The following is a 15,131-nucleotide window of genomic DNA, read 5'->3' as shown; positions in this document are numbered from 1 at the left end:
ACACACGGAGCGAAGTGCTTTTTTTCACACAAGCAAGGGCATGTGTCATTGGCAGTGTATGTCACATGTCCTTGCCCTATAAGACCAAGCCATTTTCCCCGTCGCCACCATTTTCTCACTGCTGCAGCTGCGTGTTAGACGGCACCGCTGTTGCTGTGTGCGCTATACCTTGTTAATTTCAAGCCAATTTTCGCACAAATATACAGATAGCTTGGGAGTAGGGAATAGTTGTGATTGCAGTCCTTTTAAGGACTAGGTTACAGCATTTCCTACGACTTTTATCAGGGAGGTCTGTGCTCTTAAATAGATAGGTTGTGGGAGTAAAGACTAATTGTAATTGGAGTCCTTTTCAGGACTAGGTTACATCAGTTCCTATCAGTTTTTGCCAGGCAGGTCTGTGCCAGTGCTGTGCAAGTTTTTTTCACAGCATTTGGCTGAATCTAGCAAAGCTAATCCTTTTTGGCCTATTGCAGAGTGTGTTAGTCAGTGGAGTAGCCTATCTGTGTTGCAAGATATACCACCTGTGTATAGAATACCAATTTTTTTACTGCACCTAGTGAAGTAAAATCTTTTGGGCATAGCATCATTCTATTAGTCCATCTATACTGACCTCCATCAGGTTGCAAATTAAAACTAATTTTTATCTGCATCTACAGTACCTCTGAAAAAATATTTGGGCTTCTACCTGTGTGTGGGACTTGTTGTATTAGTCAATCTATACTGACCTCCATCAGGTTGCAAACTGAATATATTTTTTTCCTGCATCTACCTCTGAAAAAATATTGGGCTTCTAGCTGTGTGTGGGTCTTGTTCTATTAATCCATCTATACTGACCTCCATCAGGTTGCAAACTGAATATAATTTTTTTCTGCATCTAGCTCTGAAAAAATATTTGGCCTTCTAGTAGTGTGTCGGACTTTCTCTATTAGTCCATCTATACTGACCTCCATCAGGTTGCAAACTGAATATAATTTTTTTCTGCATCTACCTCTGAAAAAATATTGGGCTTCTAGCTGTGTGTGGGACTTGTTGTATTAGTCCATCTATACTGACCTCCATCAGGTTGCAAACTGAATATATTTTTTTCTGCATCTACCTCTGAAAAAATATTGGGCTTCTAGCTGTGTGTGGGTCTTGTTCTATTAATCCATCTATACTGACCTCCATCAGGTTGCAAACTGAATATAATTTTTTTCTGCATCTAGCTCTGAAAAAATATTTGGCCTTCTAGTAGTGTGTCGGACTTTCTCTATTAGTCCATCTATACTGACCTCCATCAGGTTGCAAACTGAATATATTTTTTTCTGCATCTACCTCTGAAAAAATATTTGGCCTTCTAGTAGTGTGTCGGACTTTCTCTATTAGTCCATCTATACTGACCTCCATCAGGTTGCAAATTAAAACTAATTTTTATCTGCATCTACAGTACCTATGAAAAAATATTTGGGCTTCTAGCTGTGTGTGGGACTTGTTGTATTAGTCCATCTATACTGACCTCCATCAGGTTGCAAACTGAATATATTTTTTTCCTGCATCTACCTCTGAAAAAATATTGGGCTTCTAGCTGTGTGTGGGTCTTGTTCTATTAATCCATCTATACTGACCTCCATCAGGTTGCAAATTCAAAATAATTTTTTTCTGCATCTAACCCAGCCAATAGTTTTGGCCTAATACCACAGTTTGGCCACTCAGCTCTGCTCGGTTACCATCCATTGTTTTTTTGTGCAAACAACTCCAGAGTTGTGAATTAGTTAACCACCAAAATGAGTGGAAAAAGGCCTGCTGCTGGTGGAAAGGGGAATAGGCGTGTTGGGAAGGGGAAAAAAGGTTGTGTCCGTGGGGTAGGTGTTAAAGCAACAGTAACATCTGCAGAAGAAAGACCATCTTCCAGCCAAACTAAAATGTCTACTTCTTTTAGCGGACAATGTGATAAGATCCCTTTCTTACGGCCACGCCAATCGCTACAAATTCCAGATGAGGCACAAAAACAGCAGGTGCTTCAACGGATATCAAGTGCTCCTTTAAGTGGGCTCTCCTCCACATCAACTTCAACATCACAAATACTCCAGTCCTCAAAGGTGTCACCCAAATCGCACTTGCTTCCTCACAGCTCCCAAATCTCCAGCTGCCCGTCTGAGTATGAGGTAGAACAGATGGTTGAGTCTGCAGAGCTGTTTACTCATACTATAGCCTGGGAATCAGAGGTCGACTCCAGCGCTTCTGTGAATCCAGACGAGGAAATGATCTGCACTGATGCCCAGAATCTTTATGAGTCGGATCCAGGACCAGACACAGAAGGTTCTGACCATAATGTAGACCCTCATTCCCAAACTGTAACTCCTGTTGGTGGAGACAATGAGGAAGACGATGATAAGACTCAAATACCTGATTGGAGCGACAACTTTAGTTTTTTGTCAGGGCAGGAACAGGTTGGCTCTGAGGACGACGGGTGTGATAACGCACAGGGTGATGATGATGAGGTCGGAGATCCCACTTACTGTCAACCCACAGTCAGCCAAGAGATGAGGTCAGCAGAGGAGGTGGAGGAAGATGCTAATGACGACGAGGTCAGGTTGCGCCTTCCTGGACAGAGACGTAGTACTGGAAGCACGTCAACAACTGCATCCTCAAACACAACTCTGCCTCTCACCACAAGTCGTGGTGGCTCTTCAGGTCGCATGGGTGCTAAGCCTTGCATAGCCTGGGCATTTTTTCAGATCGATAAAGATGACCCAACTCGTGTTATCTGTAACATTTGTCAGCAAAAGCTAAGTAGAGGCCAAAAAATACATAGTTTGAGTACTTCATGCATGAACCGGCACATGGACATGAAGCATAAGTTGCAGTGGGAAGCTCAGTGTGCTACAATGCGGCCTAGCCGGCCGGGCCAACCACCGTCTGCCATATCTTGTGCATCCGCGGCCTCTTCATCCTCTGTGACTGGGGGGACAGTAGTCACACCTGTTTTGGGGCGCAGACCTGCCACCTCTTTACCCACAACAGCCAGCGTGATTGGCAGGTCATCATTTTCTTTGAAGGTGGTAACACCAGCTGGTGTTGAGCGCTCTCCGACATCGATAGCACCACCTTTGGATCAAGGCAACCTAACATGTCCGCCTGCATCTTCCTCACAGACCGGCAGTTTGCCGGGGACACCCTTATCAACCCCGTCTAAGCACAATAGCCAGCCCTCGTTCCCTCAGATGTGGACAAGTAAATACCATTTCCTCCTAGCCATGAGAAAGCTAAGAGGTTGAATTTCACCATCTGCAAGCTCTTGGCTACAGAAATGCTGCCTTTCCGCCTGGTGGACACAGAGGATTTTCGAGACCTTATGTCCGTCGCAGTGCCCCAGTACCAGATGCCCAGTCGGCACTACTTCTCAAAGAAAGGTGTGCCTGCGCTCCACCAGCATGTCGCACACAACATCACCGCTTCTTTGAGAAACTCTGTGTGTGACAGGGTGCATTTCACCACAGACACTTGGACGAGTAGGCATGGACAGGGGCGTTACATGTCGCTGACTGGGCACTGGGTAACTATGGTGACAGCAGGACAAGGGGCTGCTGTCCAAGTCTTGCCGTCCCCACGAGTTGTGCGTCAATCCTCTTTATGTCAAAGTTCCTCCACTGCTTCTGCCTCCTCAACCTCCTCTCGGTCTTCCACCTGCACCCAAAGCCTGTCTGGTCATGCCACAAGCTTTCTAACTGCGCAGAAGGGATCCTGCACACCTCCTTACTATGCTGGCAGTAGGGCTCAACGTCATCAGGCGGTTTTTACATTGAAATGTCTGGGAAATGTGAGTCACACAGCTGAGGAGTTGTGGTCAGCTCTGGAGAACCAATTTCATGAATGGTTGTCTCCACTGGACCTGAAACCAGGGAAGGCCGTGTGCGACAATGCTGCAAACCTGGGTGCGGCCCTTCGCCGGGGCAATGTCACACACGTGCCTTGTATGGCTCACGTGTTGAACCTGGTTGTCCAGCAATTTTTAGCCCACTATCCCAGACTAGATGGCCTTCTGCAGAGGGCACGGTCGCTGTGTGCTCACTTCCGCCGTTCGCATCCCGCAGCTCAGCGACTTACATCTCTACAGAAGTCGTTGGGCCTGCCACTTCACCGGCTAAAATGCGATGTGCCTACCCGGTGGAATTCAACTCTGCACATGTTGCAGCGACTGTGGCAGCACCGACAAGCCCTGGTGCAATACGTTCTGACGTATAGCCTGGGCCAACGAGATTCAGAGGTGGGGCAAATCACGCTGGAGGAGTGGTCTCAGATCAGGGACCTATGCACCCTTCTGCACAGTTTTGAAATGGCGACGAAGATGTTTAGTGCTGACGATGCCATTATCAGCATGACTATTCCGGTGATTTACATGCTGGAGCACATGTTAAACAGAATTCGGAGTCAGGTGGTGGCACAAGAGGAGGTGGAGGAAGTAGAGGAGGAGGAGTTGTATGCGGAAGGGCTAACATCTGCAAGGTCCAGACGGTCGGCAGCACCAAGGCGGCAGGCATGTGAGGGTGGGGGAGATGGTTTTACCAGGGCGCATGGTAGCAGCCAAACTAGTGAGGAAGGTGCAGGAGCCCAGGAAGAAGTGGAGGACAAACTGATGGAAGACTCATCAGATGAGGGAGACCTTGATCACATTTCTGTTGTGCGAGGTTGGGGGGAGAGGACAGAGGAAGGAAGCATGATTGTTACCTCGCCACCAACACAACAGGGACTTGGTGCTCCTGGATGCGCAACACACATGAGTGCCTTCTTGCTGCACTACCTGCAACATGACCCTCGAATTGTGAGAATTAGAAATAATCCTGACTACTGGGTTGCCACACTGTTAGATCCCCGGTACAAAAGTAAATTTGCAGAAATTATTCCTGCCATAGAAAGGGATGCACGCATGCAGGAGTATCAGCAGAGACTGTTGCAGAATCTTACATGTGCTTTTCCACAAAATACCAGTGGTGCACGTAGTGAATCTCACAGTTCCAACTTGCCAACCGTGGGACCGTCAAGTGTTCAGCACTCAAACCGTAACAGAACCACAGTATCTGCTGGTAACATCAATTTTGCGGAATCATTTCACCACTTTTTTAGCCCATCCTTTGCAAGGCCACAGGAGACAAGAAGTCTGACACATAGTCAACGCCTAGAGACGATGGTACAGGAGTATCTCCAAGTAAACATTGAAGCCACGACTGTGTCACTGGACCCTTGCTCTTTTTGGGCTTCCAATCTGGATAAATGGCCGGAGCTAGCCACTTACGCCTTGGAGATCTTGTCATGCCCCGCAGCCAGCGTTCTGTCTGAACGTGTGTTCAGCGCTGCTGGTGGTGTGCTGACAGATAAGCGCACGCGGCTCTCCACTGATAATGTAGACAGACTCACGTTCATAAAGATGAACAAATCATGGATCCGAAACGACTTTTCTACCCCTGTGTCATCCTGGGGAGAGTAAAAGCTTGATGATTGGTTAAAATCACCCTACCAACCGTTTTAAGCTTTCAAATTACTAATCATGTTTATCTGTATCTTGACTGGAAAATAATTTGGGCTTTGTAGCAGTGTGCAGCACTGATCCTATTAGGCCATCTATACTAAAGCTTCACCAGATTTAAAATTAAAAATAATTTTTAGCTGCATCTAGCCCGGAAAATAATTTTGGGGCTCCGAGATGCGCAAGGCACATAAGTGCCTTCTTGCTGCACTACCTGCAGCATGACCCTCATATTGTCAGAAATCGAAGTAATCATGACTAGTGTTGAGCCACCCCCGTAGTGTTCGAGTTCGGTTCGTCGAACACCCGTGTGTTCGCCGAACTGTTCGTCGAACTGTTCGTCGAACACCTTCGAACACCGTTAAAACCAATGGCAGGCAAACAAAAACACATAGAAACACATAGAAAACACCTTCAAAGGTGTCCAAAAGCTGACAAACTGCTCAGAAGACATAACTAACACATGGAAAAGTGACAAGTAGTGTTGAGCCACCCCCGTAGTGTTCGAGTTCGGTTCGGTTCGTCGAACACCCGTGTGTTCGCCGAACTGTTCGTCGAACTGTTCGTCGAACACCTTCGAACACCGTTAAAACCAATGGCAGGCAAACAAAAACACATAGAAACACATAGAAAACACGTTCAAAGGTGTCCAAAAGCTGACAAACTGCTCAGAAGACACAACTAACACATGGAAAAGTGACAAGTACATATAGTCATGCGAAAAGAAAAGAGGTGGAGGAGTAAAAGGAGGGGGAGACACAGATATAGGCATGTCATGCCCTTCTAAAATCCAAAAAGTGAGAAGCCGAGACAGCCAGTCCGCTCCTGCCCGTGCCACCTCCGTGTCGCCGGGTTTGTGCCAGAGCCGCGGTGAACCCTGACGGCCAGCCCCCCTCTCCCAATACTGGTGCCTGTCCGCTGGTGGGTCGAGAGAGCCCCCCTGTGGTGGAGGCAGCTCTAAGCTTTTTAATTTAAATTGTCCCTCTAATTTGAATGAATACACTTTAAATCCATTTACAAGGATCTATTGGAGGGCAAGTCTCATGCCAGCAGCCGCGTAATTCCAGCTCCAGTAGCGTCCACTAAAGCTGCTGCAGTTAAAAAGCTTTTATAAGGATCGAGCTCGGCTGTCCACCGCAAGGCATCCTAGTGCCAGTCCCAGCCCCTATGCCTTGGGGTGCCTCCTGATGCTCTTCACTAAGTATCCCGTGGTCCCGAAGCATTTCCTTTGAAAAAATTAAGTGTCCAAACTACAGGTGGTGTAGCTTGCTTAACAGCCGGGATAATCCGCTGACTAGCAGACACTGCTACTAGGCACAAAGTATTTCCTGGGCTAGATGCAGTTAAAAATTTGTAAGTAGATACTCTCGTTGGATGCTGAGAAAGCATTCCATAGAGTCTCCTGGCACGCCATATATGATTCTCTTAAAAAGCTTGGGGTAGGGGTCTAGGGGACCCTTTTATAGCCAAAATCACGGCCCTGTATCACAATACGTCACCTAGGCTGAAGATAAATGGAACTGTAGCACCGAGGGCTCGGTTGCTACAGACATATTGCACCTCACCCAGAGGTGTGATATCTCACTCTCAGATAAGGATGGAGTGTGGATCAGGACCCGACACCTGCATGCATTACACCACATTGCCGTGGGGCAGGGCGACCAATATGCCCCTGAGATGGGCACGACAGTCCCTGTCTCTGGCTGGAGTGGGGGGAGGGAACTCTGAGGAAGGGGAACCCTGCAGTGCAGGAGCAGGGAGGAAGCAGTTCCTGGGTGCATTGAGAAGGGAGTATAAAAGGTGGGCACCATCTTAGTTCAGTGCAGAGAAGTCTGAGCAGAAGTGGCAGGGAGCAGGGGCTCTGCATGAGCTCTGCTCCGGAGGCGGGCCTAGTAACAGAGGCCCAGGCCTGGAAGAGGGAGAAGGAAGGAAGAGGAGCGGAGAAGGCTCCAGGAACGAGGAATGAAGGGATCCCAGGGGTGCGGACGGGCGAGTCACCACCGCACGCCCGAATCCACCTGCGTGGAGGGGTCAGGCCAAAGGGGGAGACCGGTCCCCGAACTAGTGGAGGCAGGAAACGACCCTCAGCTAGAAACCGGAGGCTCTGACATTTTATGTGGCGCAGCCCCTCGCTACACCCGCTAGGAAGGCACCACATAGGGTCAGGGAAACTGGCGCCAAGTTTACCAAGAGGAGGCCCGAGGCAGCCGGACAGAAGTGTTGGTAAGAAAGGCCAGAAAAAGGACACACAAAGGGGGTCCTGTGAAGTGCTCCAAAGTTATCTCGGAGTTGTCTGAGCCCCTCACCTGGTGAGCACAGTACGACGTGGGCAGCCGTTACCTGCAGACGTGGTCTGGATAATAAGAACTGTGAGTAAAGGCCCTGGACTGCATCACTGACTCCGTGTCGTTACTGCTGCTGCCCTGCACCATCACCCCCATCCTCCGCATACACTGCCCTGAGGCTATACTCCTCCCGTGGGGAGTTATGCTACGCTCTGCTGCACTCACAACACCAGCCTCAGCGGTCTGCCCTGTAGCGGCGGTTCACTCTGACCGCAATCCACGGGTGGCGTAGTCGGACATTTAAACATCAAAACCACATAAATAGTTCCGCCACTGGTTTGACCGCCCTGAGCCACGGAACCGGGTCGCCGCCACGAAGACTACAACCACCAGCATCCACCAAAAAGGGTCCGGCTCCGGGTGTCCCAAGGCCCAGGGGGTGCGTCAGAACATTTTCATCACCTTTCACAATCACTAATGGGACAAGGCAGGGATGTCCTCTGTCCCCTCTCTTATACATCCTAGTGACGGAGCACCTGCTCTCATCAATTCGCCATAACCCCAATATTAGGTGGATTGAGGTGGGAGGCACCGAGTACAAGTGCTCTCTATTTGCTGATGATGTCCTAGTATATATCACTCAATCACATATATCCATCCCTGCTGTTATGGCTGAAATAGATCACTTTGTTACATGGTAAAATTTTAAAATCAATGCAGCGAAGTCTGAGGCCCTCGATGTCTCCCTCCCCAAATCCATATAGGATTCCATCCAGTCCAACTTTCCCTTTGCCTGGCCCTCACAGGGTATCAAATACTTAGGAATTCCTATTCATAGAGACCTCTCCCATCTATGTTATCTTAATTTTGGGCCCTTTATTGAACAATTCCATACAGACCACGGTTGGCAAGTTAGAACTGTAAGATTCACTACGTGAACCGCTGATGTTTTGTGGAAAAGCACATGTACACCGCGTTCCAAATTATTATGCAAAAAGTGTTTAGGAGTGATAAGGGAAGAATTTGTTTGTTTGTCAGTTAAGCTCATTGATGGTGATGTGTGTCAGGGCTCTTTATATCACTGTAAGCAATTGCAGACACCTGTGCTAATTAGTTTGGCAGGTGTGTCCAATGAAAGGCAAGACTACTTAAGAAGGCTCTCTCACATTATTAAGCAGCCTACATTTTCTGCCAAAATGGGAAAGAAAAAGGATGTGTCGGCTGCTGAGAAGCAACAAATTGTGGAGTGTTTAGGTCAAGGCATGACTACAATCAACATTGTGCGATGATCAGGATGAAGTGTCTTGGCAATCAAGAAGTATGTAGCTGATTCACAGTACACACGTGTGCGTGCTGATAAGGGCAAATTGAGGACTCTTTCCTACAGGCAATTACGTCAGGTTGAAAGAGCAGCGGCCAAAAAGCCTTGTCATAGCAGCAGACAAGTTTTTGAAGCTGCTTGTGCCTCCAACGTCCCCCGAACAACAAGATGCAGGGTCCTTCAGAGGTTTGCAGCTGTGCATACGCCATCCTGTCGACCTCCTCTATCCACTTCACACAAGCAGAAACGGCTCCAGTGGGCCAAACATTACATGAAGACTGATTTCAAAACTGTTTTGTTCACGGATGAGTGCCGTGCAGCGCTCGATGGTCCAGATGGATGGAGTGGAGGATGGCTGGTTGATGGACACCCCACGCAAACACGGCTACAGCGCCAACAAGGAGGAGGTGGAGTAATGTTTTGGGCTGGAATCATGGGGAGAGAGATTGTCGGCCCCTTTAGGATCCCTGAAGGCGCTAAAGATGAACTCCATAATGTATGTGGATTTTCTCAAACAGCACTTCCTGCCATGGTTCAAGAAGAAGAACCGTGTATTTCACAGCAAGATCATTTTTCTGCATGATAATGCACCATCTCATGCTGCACATAAAACATCTGCATCTCTGGCTGATATGGGCATAAAAGGGGACAAACTTATGTTGTGACCCCCATGCTCCCCTGACCTCTACCCCATTCAGAACCTTTGGAGCATCATTAAAAGTAGTGTCTATGATGGCGGGAGGCAGTTCACATCTAAGCAACAGCTCTGGGAGGGTATTCTGTCCTCATGCAAAACAATTGAAGCAGAAACCATCCAAAACCTGACAAATTCAATGGACGAGAGAGTTCAGAAGCTCCTTTCGAACAAGGGGTCCTATGTGAAAATGTAACATCACCTAGAATAAAGTTTTGAGTTGAAAACTGTTTGATTTCAGTTTCTAACAACCTGCTAATGCTTATAATTTCAAAAATGACCATTTTTTTGGTCTTTATTAAAATGAAAAGGTTGATCGAAAAGTTTGGGGGATCTAAGAGTGTGGCAACCCACTAGTCATGATTACTTCGAATTCTGACAATATGAGGGTCATGCTGCAGGTAGTACAGCAAGAAGGCACTTATGTGTCTTGCGCATCTCGGAGCCCCAAAATTATTTTCCGGGCTAGATGCAGCTAAAAATTATTTTTAATTTTAAATCTGGTGGAGCTTATTATAGATGGCCTAATAGGATCAGTGCTGCACACTGCTACAAAGCCCAAATTATTTTCCAGTCAAGATACAGATAAACATGATTAGTAATTTGAAAGCTTAAAACGTTTGGTAGGGTGATTTTAACCAATCATCAAGCTTTTACTCTCCCCAGGATGACACAGGGGTAGAAAAGTCGTTTCGGATCCATGAATTGTTCATCTTTATGAACGTGAGTCTGTCTACATTATCAGTGGAGAGCCGCATGCGCTTATCTGTCAGCACACCACCAGCAGCGCTGAACACACGTTCAGACAGAACGCTGGCTGCGGGGCATGACAAGATCTCCAAGGCGTAAGTGGCTAGCTCCGGCCATTTATCCAGATTGGAAGCCCAAAAAGAGCAAGGGTCCAGTGACACAGTCGTGGCTTCAATGTTTACTTGGAGATACTCCTGTACCATCGTCTCTAGGCGTTGACTATGTGTCAGACTTCTTGTCTCCTGTGGCCTTGCAAAGGATGGGCTAAAAAAGTGGTGAAATGATTCCGCAAAATTGATGTTACCACCAGATACTGTGGTTCTGTTATGGTGTGAGTGCTGAACACTTGACGGTCCCACGGTTGGCAAGTTGGAACTGTGAGATTCACTACGTGCACCACTGGTGTTTTGTGGAAAAGCACATGTAAGATTCTGCAACAGTCTCTGCTGATACTCCTGCATGCGTGCATCCCTTTCTATGGCAGGAATAATTTCTGCAAATTTACTTTTGTACCGGGGATCTAACAGTGTGGCAACCCAGTAGTCAGGATTATTTCTAATTCTCACAATTCGAGGGTCATGTTGCAGGTAGTGCAGCAAGAAGGCACTCATGTGTGTTGCGCATCCAGGAGCACCAAGTCCCTGTTGTGTTGGTGGCGAGGTAACAATCATGCTTCCTTCCTCTGTCCTCTCCCCCCAACCTCGCACAACAGAAATGTGATCAAGGTCTCCCTCATCTGATGAGTCTTCCATCAGTTCGTCCTCCACTTCTTCCTGGGCTCCTGCACCTTCCTCACTAGTTTGGCTGCTACCATGCGCCCTGGTAAAACCATCTCCCCCACCCTCACATGCCTGCCGCCTTGGTGCTGCCGACCGTCTGGACCTTGCAGATGTTAGCCCTTCCGCATACAACTCCTCCTCCTCTACTTCCTCCACCTCCTCTTGTGCCACCACCTGACTCCGAATTCTGTTTAACATGTGCTCCAGCATGTAAATCACCGGAATAGTCATGCTGATAATGGCATCGTCAGCACTAAACATCTTCGTCGCCATTTCAAAACTGTGCAGAAGGGTGCATAGGTCCCTGATCTGAGACCACTCCTCCAGCGTGATTTGCCCCACCTCTGAATCTCGTTGGCCCAGGCTATACGTCAGAACGTATTGCACCAGGGCTTGTCGGTGCTGCCACAGTCGCTGCAACATGTGCAGAGTTGAATTCCACCGGGTAGGCACATCGCACTTTAGCCGGTGAAGTGGCAGGCCCAACGACTTCTGTAGAGATGTAAGTCGCTGAGCTGCGGGATGCGAACAGCGGAAGTGAGCACACAGCGACCGTGCCCTCTGCAGAAGGCCATCTAGTCTGGGATAGTGGGCTAAAAATTGCTGGACAACCAGGTTCAACACGTGAGCCATACAAGGCACGTGTGTGACATTGCCCCGGCGAAGGGCCGCACCCAGGTTTGCAGCATTGTCGCACACGGCCTTCCCTGGTTTCAGGTCCAGTGGAGACAACCATTCATGAAATTGGTTCTCCAGAGCTGACCACAACTCCTCAGCTGTGTGACTCACAATTCCCAGACATTTCAATGTAAAAACCGCCTGATGACGTTGAGCCCTACTGCCAGCATAGTAAGGAGGTGTGCAGGATCCCTTCTGCGCAGTTAGAAAGCTTGTGGCATGACCAGACAGGGTTTGGGTGCAGGTGGAAGACCGAGAGGAGGTTGAGGAGGCAGAAGCAGTGGAGGAACTTTGACATAAAGAGGATTGACGCACAACTCGTGGGGACGGCAAGACTTGGACAGCAGCCCCTTGTCCTGCTGTCACCATAGTTACCCAGTGCCCAGTCAGCGACATGTAACGCCCCTGTCCATGCCTACTCGTCCAAGTGTCTGTGGTGAAATGCACCCTGTCACACACAGAGTTTCTCAAAGAAGCGGTGATGTTGTGTGCGACATGCTGGTGGAGCGCAGGCACACCTTTCTTTGAGAAGTAGTGCCGACTGGGCATCTGGTACTGGGGCACTGCGACGGACATAAGGTCTCGAAAATCCTCTGTGTCCACCAGGCGGAAAGGCAGCATTTCTGTAGCCAAGAGCTTGCAGATGGTGAAATTCAACCTCTTAGCTTTCTCATGGCTAGGAGGAAATGGTCTTTTACTTGTCCACATCTGAGGGACCGAGGGCTGGCTATTGTGCTTAGACGGGGTTGATAAGGGTGTCCCCGGCAAACTGCCGGTCTGTGAGGAAGATGCAGGCGGACATGTTAGGTTGCCTTGATCCAAAGGTGGTGCTATCGATGTCGGACAGCGCTCAACACCAGCTGGTGTTACCACCTCCAAAGAAAATGATGACCTGCCAATCACGCTGGCTGTTGCGGGTAAAGAGGTGGCAGGTCTGCACCTCAAAACAGGTGTGACTGCTGTCCCCCCAGTCACAGAGGATGAAGAGGCCGCGGATGCACAAGATATGGCAGACTGTGGTTGGCCCGGCCGGCTAGGCCGCATTGTAGCACACTGAGCTTCCCACTGCAACTTATGCTTCATGTCCATGTGCCGGTTCATGCATGAAGTACTCAAACTATGTATTTTTTGGCCTCTACTTAGCTTTTGCTGACAAATGTTACAGATAACACGAGTTGGGTCATCTTTATCGATCTGAAAAAATGCCCAGGCTATGCAAGGCTTAGCACCCATGCGACCTGAAGAGCCACCACGACTTGTGGTGAGAGGCAGAGTTGTGTTTGAGGATGCAGTTGTTGACGTGCTTCCAGTACTACGTCTCTGTCCAGGAAGGCGCAACCTGACCTCGTCGTCACTAGCATCTTCCTCCACCTCCTCTGCTGACCTCATCTCTTGGCTGACTGTGGGTTGACAGTAAGTGGGATCTCCGACCTCATCATCATCACCCTGTGCGTTATCACACCCGTCGTCCTCAGAGCCAACCTGTTCCTGCCCTGACAAAAAACTAAAGTTGTCGCTCCAATCAGGTATTTGAGTCTTATCATCGTCTTCCTCATTGTCTCCACCAACAGGAGTTACAGTTTGGGAATGAGGGTCTACATTATGGTCAGAACCTTCTGCTTCTGGTCCTGGATCCGACTCATAAAGATTCTGGGCATCAGTGCAGATCATTTCCTCGTCTGGATTCACAGAAGCGCTGGAGTCGACCTCTGATTCCCAGGCTATAGTATGAGTAAACAGCTCTGCAGACTCAACCATCTGTTCTACCTCATACTCAGACGGGCAGCTGGAGATTTGGGAGCTGTGAGGAAGCAAGTGCGATTTGGGTGACACCTTTGAGGACTGGAGTATTTGTGATGTTGAAGTTGATGTGGAGGAGAGCCCACTTAAAGGAGCACTTGATATCCGTTGAAGCACCTGCTGTTTTTGTGCCTCATCTGGAATTTGTAGCGATTGGCGTGGCCGTAAGAAAGGGATCTTATCACATTGTCCGCTAAAAGAAGTAGACATTTTAGTTTGGCTGGAAGATGGTCTTTCTTCTGCAGATGTTACTGTTACTTTAACTCCTACCCCACGGACACAACCTTTTTTCCCCTTCCCAACACGCCTATTCCCCTTTCCACCAGCAGCAGGCCTTTTTCCACTCATTTTGGTGGTTAACTAATTCACAACTCTGGAGTTGTTTGCACAAAAAAACAATGGATGGTAACTGAGCAGAGTTGAGTGGCCAAACTGTGGTATTAGGCCAAAACTATTGGCTGGGTTAGATGCAGAAAAAAATTATTTTGAATTTGCAACCTGATGGAGGTCAGTATAGATGGACTAATACAACAAGTCCCACACACAGCTAGAAGCCCAAATATTTTTTCAGAGGTACTGTAGATGCAGATAAAAATTAGTTTTAATTTGCAACCTGATGGAGGTCAGTATAGATGGATTAATAGAACAAGACCCACACACAGCTAGAAGCCCAATATTTTTTCAGAGGTAGATGCAGAAAAAAATATATTCAGTTTGCAACCGGATGGAGGTCAGTATAGATGGACTAATACAAGTCCCACACACAGCTAGAAGCCCAAATATTTTTTCAGAGGTACTGTAGATGCAGATAAAAATTAGTTTTAATTTGCAACCTGATGGAGGTCAGTATAGATGGACTAATAGAGAAAGTCCGACACACTACTAGAAGGCCAAATATTTTTTCAGAGCTAGATGCAGAAAAAAATTATATTCAGTTTGCAACCTGATGGAGGTCAGTATAGATGGATTAATACAACAAGTCCCACACACAGCTAGAAGCCCAATATTTTTTCAGAGGTAGATGCAGAAAAAATTATATTCAGTTTGCAACCTGATGGAGGTCAGTATAGATGGATTAATAGAACAAGACCCACACACAGCTAGAAGCCCAATATTTTTTCAGAGGTAGATGCAGAAAAAAATATATTCAGTTTGCAACCGGATGGAGGTCAGTATAGATGGACTAATACAACAAGTCCCACACACAGCTAGAAGCCCAATATTTTTTCAGAGGTAGATGCAGAAAAAAATATATTCAGTTTGCAACCTGATGGAGGTCAGTATAGATGGATTAATAGAACAAGACCCACACACAGCTAGA

This window comes from Phyllobates terribilis, unplaced genomic scaffold (assembly GCF_046119375.1).
Source record: "Phyllobates terribilis strain yellow unplaced genomic scaffold, ASM4611937v1 Scaffold_13__5_contigs__length_258822181, whole genome shotgun sequence".
NCBI lineage: Eukaryota > Metazoa > Chordata > Amphibia > Anura > Dendrobatidae > Phyllobates > Phyllobates terribilis.
This window is presented reverse-complemented; position numbering follows the sequence as displayed.